The sequence below is a fragment of the Branchiostoma lanceolatum genome, chromosome 8 (genome assembly GCF_035083965.1).
Source record: "Branchiostoma lanceolatum isolate klBraLanc5 chromosome 8, klBraLanc5.hap2, whole genome shotgun sequence".
NCBI classification, from domain to species: domain Eukaryota; kingdom Metazoa; phylum Chordata; class Leptocardii; order Amphioxiformes; family Branchiostomatidae; genus Branchiostoma; species Branchiostoma lanceolatum.
In genome coordinates, this window is record NC_089729.1 from 11,654,582 (window position 1) to 11,661,865 (window position 7,284).

Consider the following 7,284-nt stretch of genomic DNA (forward strand, 5'->3'; position numbering starts at 1 on the left):
CATGATGAGGACTGTACCATTCTTGAAACCCGAACGAAGTTATCCTTTTTAATATCAAATTAAAGGCAAAATAAGCCCTTAAAATACATATATGTACATAAAATCTGAATATAAATATTGAGCAGAGCTAAAATCAATGCATGTTTGGATATAATAGTATCATTATAATTACGTTTAATATGATAAACCCTATATGTAGAATGGTTTCAACTGCACAGATACAAGCAGAGTGCTGATTGGCTGCTGATGTGCAGCTATTCAGTGGCAACATTGTTACATCACTTTTTACCTGTCACTCATGAAAATCCCCAAAAGTAAACATTTCTCTTCAGATGACATCCGCGATTTTCTGTATTGTAGAATTTACACCATAAATTCGTAATGTCAACATCAAAAATAATTTACAATTCAATGTTACACGGTGTGATGAGACAATATAGCAATACCTCACATTTAATTAACTTTTCTTCATTTTTGTCTATTTATTTATTTATTGCTTTATCTTATCATGTATATTAACTATCACTGCTTTACAACTTTGTTTCCATCGTCAAGGGTTCTGCTGCTGACATACTAGTACATATTAAATGTACTTACATCAAGCACCATATATCTGCTTGAATGTTATCCGTTTTTCCTCACATCTGCTTGAAGATTTCGACAAAGGTGCAGGTCAAAGGTTAATAGACTATCTCACTAATGAAAGGGGGGAATTGCTCATTGAATGCTATGCACTAGTGCTAAGACTTTTTCATGGTGATGAAACAAATCAAAGGGGTCTAGTGGTTAGGATTTGGCGCTCTCACCGCCAAGGCCCGGGTTCGATTCCCGGCCGGTGTGGGAACCAGTGAAACAAATCAAAGGAGCGAGTAGAAACAAGCAAGGAGGTTGTATATTTAACCTCCTTGAAACAAGTGATCCCAACCGAGACTCGAACCCACGCCGAAACCGGCGACCAAGATCACAGGCACACACGCCTTATTAAACCACTAGGCTAAAAGGTCGCGACCAGTTAGACTGGTCAGTTGGAGGCGCTTGAACCCCCACTGTTACAGTGATATTGTTTTGAGTGTGTTTGCGTGTGTGTTTGCGTGTGTGTATGTGTATGTGTATGTGTGTGCGTCGTCAACATAACTGAAGATCGTCTAGATGGATTGTAATGGTATATGGTATGTGGGTAGGTGTTGGGAGGAGAAAGGTCAAGGTCGATTTTGGGCCCCCTGGTATGTGACACTGGAACTGCAATGGCGTATTTGTCAAAATCTTCCAGGGAGAATACCTGAAGAAAGGAGCAACAGATTTTCATGTTATTTACTATGCAGGTAGCTGAGACAGAGATGTACACAATGAATTGCAAATTATGCAAATTGAAAATCTATATGTCCATTGTGGGCATGCTATGACAGCTGGCACCTGTTGGGTTCGAATCTGGGACAAGAATTCCCCAGGGGCCCGACAGCTGGTGGTCAAGCCACAAAGGTATATACAACCAAAACCCGCATACTGGGATACGTGTTTTTACTATGTGGATAGCTTTACTTGACATAATCATGCAAATCAGAAAAAGGGGAAATGTTATAAACCCACTTCATTCAATGGTACGGTGACAAGCAAGATATTATATATAGATCTAGTGATCTAGCAAACCAAAATATAACAGTGGTCCAACCATCAATTTCGTACGGAATTTCCGATCTGGAATATGTCTTACTAAATTTCTGCAAGATACTTCGCGTCCCCAGAAGTTCTGTTAACGCTGCTGTGAGAGGCGAATTGGGTATGATTCCATTATACATAGATTCTCAGACTCAAATGGTCAAATACTGGATAAGATTAAACAGCTTGCCGAACGACAGGATTGTGAATAAGGCGTATGACGAAGCCGTTAGACAAGAACAAGACTGGGTTGTTCATATACGTGATACACTTTGTAGACATGGACTCCAAAACATTTGGTTGAACCCTACCGTCGATGCCAAATATTTCGGAGAAATGTTCAAGGAGCGCCTTAAAGGCGAGTTTCTGTCAAGCTGGCGGCAAAAAATAAGAAGCTTTAAGAAACTTGAAACATATTCAAAAATAAAAACAGACTTTCATATAGAGAACTACCTCCAGTCAGTCCAAAACAAATCCTTCATAACACACACGACAAAACTCCTTATTGGAGCACACTGTCTTGAAATATATTGAAAAAGGTAGACACAGACATGTCCCAGCCAATCAGAGACTTTGTCCTACATATAAAGAAAATGTCGAAGACGAATATCATTTCTTAATGGAATGTTCAACATGTAAAGATGAAAGAGTGAAGTTAATGCAGACAATTCAAGGCAAAACAAATGTAACATTACCTCAGTCGAAAACAGAGACTTTTCGTGTACTTATGTCATGTCCTGAAACAATATCTGTATATCTAGGCCAATATATCTATACATCTATGCAAAAAAGAATCCGTGAAATAGCGATTTGATTGTATAAGACATTCATCTCCTCATCATGCAATTGTATAATTGACATATAAGCTCCCTATTGTATCTCCTGTTGATATCATCTACCTTTGACAATATTATATAGATAGTGCTTTCATGTAGTTTGAAATGGAGCATTGTACAGAATAGAACCTAGTCATTGTATATAGCGTAGAAACTACCTATAGCTTTTAGTAGTTTGATATAAGTAGCCAGTAGTATTTCATTTTTGCCTTACACTGTACCTGTTACAATCGTTGTGCAATAAACTTTGACTTGACTTGACTTGACTTGACAACAGTGATATCTTCAGAGACAAAGAAAATAAAAGCACGGCATCAAACACGTCTTGTTCCCTTTGAAATTGAATAGACTTTGGTTTGTAGGTCTCCTAGCTCAGAGAGAGACTACCCCGGAAAATTAGTCTACCACTTTCAGAAACAACAACATATCCTGCACAATACGACATGCGGTGATGCACTGAATGATATCTCTTTTTAGGTTATTTCTGAAACAATTTGTAACATTCAGCCATATTTTTTTCTAGGAATATAAACTGATCACGCCAGAACAATAGCGTCAATGTCCGAGCACCCAGTGCCTGTTCGTACACCACTCGCAGGGCCCGGTGACGGTCAAACCAGCGGGCCGTCGTCCGAGTCCCCTCGCGTTCCCCAGAGGGGTTCAAGCGGGCGTGTCCCGTATAGGAATGATTTTGATGGTGATGGCGAGTGTCAAGAAGGTCTGGGAATGTCTTCACACACGTACGAAGAAGCTGAACGAGTGTACTATACTATAAAAGATCAGAATCTCCCGCCGCCTTTACCACCGCCTCGTCAGCCGCAAAGTAAGCGGGTGGTGGAGTCACCTCAAGCGGGGGTTGATGCCGAAGACACCGGGCGCCGTGTCGACTTTCCTAGCGCAACGGATACGTCTGGAGGTAGCTTACTCTCTTTCTATTTGGATGTCATTTGGATGTGATACACAGTTGGCTGTTACGATAAGTCCCATTCACGTATATGCATAGTCGACCACATCCTTCCGACCTAGACCAAGGTCGGAAGTTAAGCACATCGCCTTTCATAGCCTCCCGACTTTCCCCAGACCGTGGTTTGGAGTAAGTCGAGAGTCTGATGATCATCAGTGGTTACGAGGTTTCCTTTTATTCTGATAATGGCGTTGATCATTTACATAAAAACTTGTCAGAAATTAATGGAACAGTATATGTATAGTAAATATAGAAAGAACCACCAAAAATGTTTATGCGCAAACCAGAAGAGTTTTCTTTCGGACCCCATAAGGCCAGATTAGTCGCAAATGTGTATCGATCGGATAAGGGTTCAATTCTTTGTCATAAAACCATACCTCAAATTATATCTTTAGCAGACAGAAGCTGTCAGGATGGAAAGTGCGGCCGCAGTACCTTCTGTAGATTCATCCGCGCCCACCGCAGCTGCATGGTTGCCGTTTATGCGATGTTCGCAACTCTGGTCATTGTGGGTCTCGCCATAGTTGTATTTATCTATCTGGAGGTGAGTCCTAGGTCTGGTGTTCTATACGCCTGAAATGTAAGAGGAGATGCCAAAACGTATAAATGAAAAATTGTATACAATGAATCTAAGACGAATGCAGTGATCCTCACACAACATGTAACAATCAAAAATAGAATATTGTTTAAATTGTTTTGTTTTTATGCAAAGAAGTTAAACTACCAATATTTCTAAATGAGAGCCACATTCATCTTGTCTTTTCCCACCTGTTTTCTTTTGAATTCTCTGACGCTGACGTGTTAAGCAAATATCGCAACTGACCAGCACTGTTGACAGCTTAAAACACGACCTTGATCTCGAACGAAATCAGTGTGTGCAGCGTCTTGAGGAGACGATAAATATTACGGGTAAGTTGGATTGCCTGAAACTTTTTGTTTTTGCCTATTTCATTCTTGCCAAAGGAGGGAAATACATTGTTTGTCCTTCAGTGCTCTCTCTCTCTCGCTGGGTTTACATGTGTGTCTGTGTGTGTGGGGGGGGGGGGGGCGTGTTTGTGTGTGTGTGTGTGTGTGTGTGTTTCTGTGTGTGCGTGCCTGTTTGTGTTGCTTATTTCCGTACGCTGAAATACTCTTCTCAGCACGCCGTATGAAACACCGTACTGTGAAACTCAGCAGGGTCTTTGCATTAAATTTCATGTGGGTTTACAGCTGGGTGTATTAGACGTTATGATGACATGAGAATGGTCAAGTCAACTGAAGATTTTTCTGAATTTTTCTGTTCGTTGAAAAAAATTCAAGGTGTGAAAGCACCGTCAGAGTTCTCTAGCCCAACAGGACCATCCGAACATCGTCAAACACCAACCGGACCACATGGACATCGTCAAACACCAACCGGACCACATGGACATCGTCAAACACCAACCGGACCACTTGGACATCGTCAAACACCAACCGGACCACATGGACATCGTCAAACATCAACCGGACCACTTGGACATCGTCAAACACCAACCGGACCATCTGGACATCGTCAAACACCAACCGGACCATCCGAATATCATCAAACATCTGCCCTAGACAAGTCAAATACAGGTGATGCATATTTCTGTCCTGTATTGAAAACAGGATCATTTGAAAAAAACTTTACGAATTAGAAAGTGAGTTTCCTCATTGATGTATGGACTCGCTATTATTCGAATTATCATTACAATATCAGGTTCGAACACGTTATCTGCAGGTAAAACACAAGAAAATGACGCGTTTAATGAAAAGGAAAGCTTAAAGATACGTGTAGTTCAAGCATGCTAGAAGTAGGGACAAAACAATGTTTCCTATTCTATCCTAATGGAACCTTTTTATCTCTAGTGCCCTGTCCCCAAGGTTATTGGGAGTTCCGTGGAATCTGCTACAAGGCGTTCAAGGAACTCGAAACCTTTACCAATTCCATAGCGGCCTGTCGTGAAGACGGTGGCACTCTTGCCATGCCCAAAGACTCTGATATCAACGCCTTCCTCATCTCTTTAAAAAAGTCGACAGCGAGAAGCTTTACCCACTTCTGGTTCGGCCTGCATGATCAGCGAGAAGAAGGGTACTTTGAGTGGGTGGACGGCACTGCACTTGGGAAGTACAACTCGTGGGGTCCGGGAGAGCCCGATAACTATAGCGGCCGAGAACATTGCGGTTTTTACGATCCTTTAAAGCAAGACGCCTGGAGCGACAACCCCTGCGATTATGACCAGAGCTTCATATGCCAAGTCACTCCAGTTTAGGATTCCATTTCAGAACCATCCTAACTTTTAAACTGTTGATGCTGTTGATATATTTATTAATTAACAATCAAACTCTGATGGGCCTAAGGGTGAAAGAGCCATGCCTCCTTCCTTTATAGGACATACCAATGCGACAAGCCAGACTCTCACCACTGGTACAGAAAACTAGAATCTCCCTCTGACGATCATTGAATAAACTGCAAAATCATTTGCTCAAGTCACATTGCTTTATATCAGTAGATTTTCTTTTTCTCTACATCGTTGAAATAATTTTTATTGCGATCATGTGTTTTGCATGTGTACATTATTACAAAGTTATAGAAATGGGTTGGTATCCCTTCAATAAAGAAGTAGAAATGATAAATTTGCAATGTAGATCTAGCCTTCAGCAATACGTAATATTATGCAGTTGCTCTGTGTTGTGACAATGAACCTCCTTACATCTATGTCATGTTTGTGGTGTTAATGCGTCATGTTAGAAATTGTTAAACAGTGGATGCAGCCTACGCGCCTGCCAAGTACACATATGACAATCTAATTCTGCTTTTGCGATCTCCTGAGTTTTGAAAATCGGAACGCATTCATGGACGTAGTTTGAATGTATGCATGACAAGTACTTTACAGAGTTCTTAAGGCGTTCTGAATTCCTTCCTAGGAGCTGTTGGTTAAGGAAGAGAAAACCGAAAGAGTGGGTTTGGTTTGTAACATTTCATCACAAATGTTGCAAAGCTTATTAAACAGAGTGTGTAAAAGATATTTTGTGTTACTTTCATTGTGTTCAATAGTTGTCTTCATCATCATCATCATCTATCGATCCCGGGTGGGGGGGGCAAGTCCATGCACAACCGCCGACCACTCCAGCCTATCTGCCATGGCCGCCCTCAGGTCCTCCATATGAATTCCGGTGTCTCTGGACAGAGCCCTCGGGAAGGTCAGTTGTCTTACTGGTTGTTGCTGTTTAAAATGATTATGATTGAGACTACTAGTAGTTATCTTATTTGTGTCCAGGGGTCAAATCTGTGTCCTTCAACCTGGCGTTCCTACCAGTCTCCGCTTACACCATCTGGCCCTCAAGTCTTGCCACTTAGATAACTACGGACACACACCACCACAAACAAACAGACACACAGACACACAACAAAAACAATACCTCCACTTCTACGAAGTAGATGTAAGGTGAATGAATACATGAATGAATGAATGAATAAATAAATAAATGAATAAATGACTGAATGAATATGAATGATTCAGCCTATGAAGGAAAATAAGTATATGCGTTCGCCTTTACCCGTAGGCCTGTCACATAGCAGTGAAATTAATCGGCCAGCGGGCCTGCGAGCTTTCAATGACAATTACTGCAGTAACGCGCACAGTGCGACCATCGCCGATTTTAGGGCCGATGTCCCGTCCAATGATAGAGTAGATTTTCAATCAAAAAGATACACTCGTCTCTCTGCCGCGTTTAAAATTCGTCAACATTCTGGTGATCAACAGACATGACCGAAGCTCGTCGACTGCCTGTCCGTGTGTCAGCGGCTTAACAACTGCTGTGTCAAAG

At 41.5% G+C, this 7,284-nt stretch overlaps 1 long non-coding RNA gene across 1 annotated transcript; it reads left to right on the forward strand.

The window, feature by feature from the left end:
• The first annotated feature begins 4,729 nt into the window (after positions 1-4,729).
• LOC136440874 (uncharacterized) lies at positions 4,730-6,480 on the forward strand. Its single transcript, XR_010756726.1, has 2 exons — positions 4,730-5,049; positions 5,323-6,480. It is a non-coding gene; the product is annotated as an uncharacterized lncRNA (long non-coding RNA).
• The last annotated feature ends 804 nt before the right edge of the window (positions 6,481-7,284 follow it).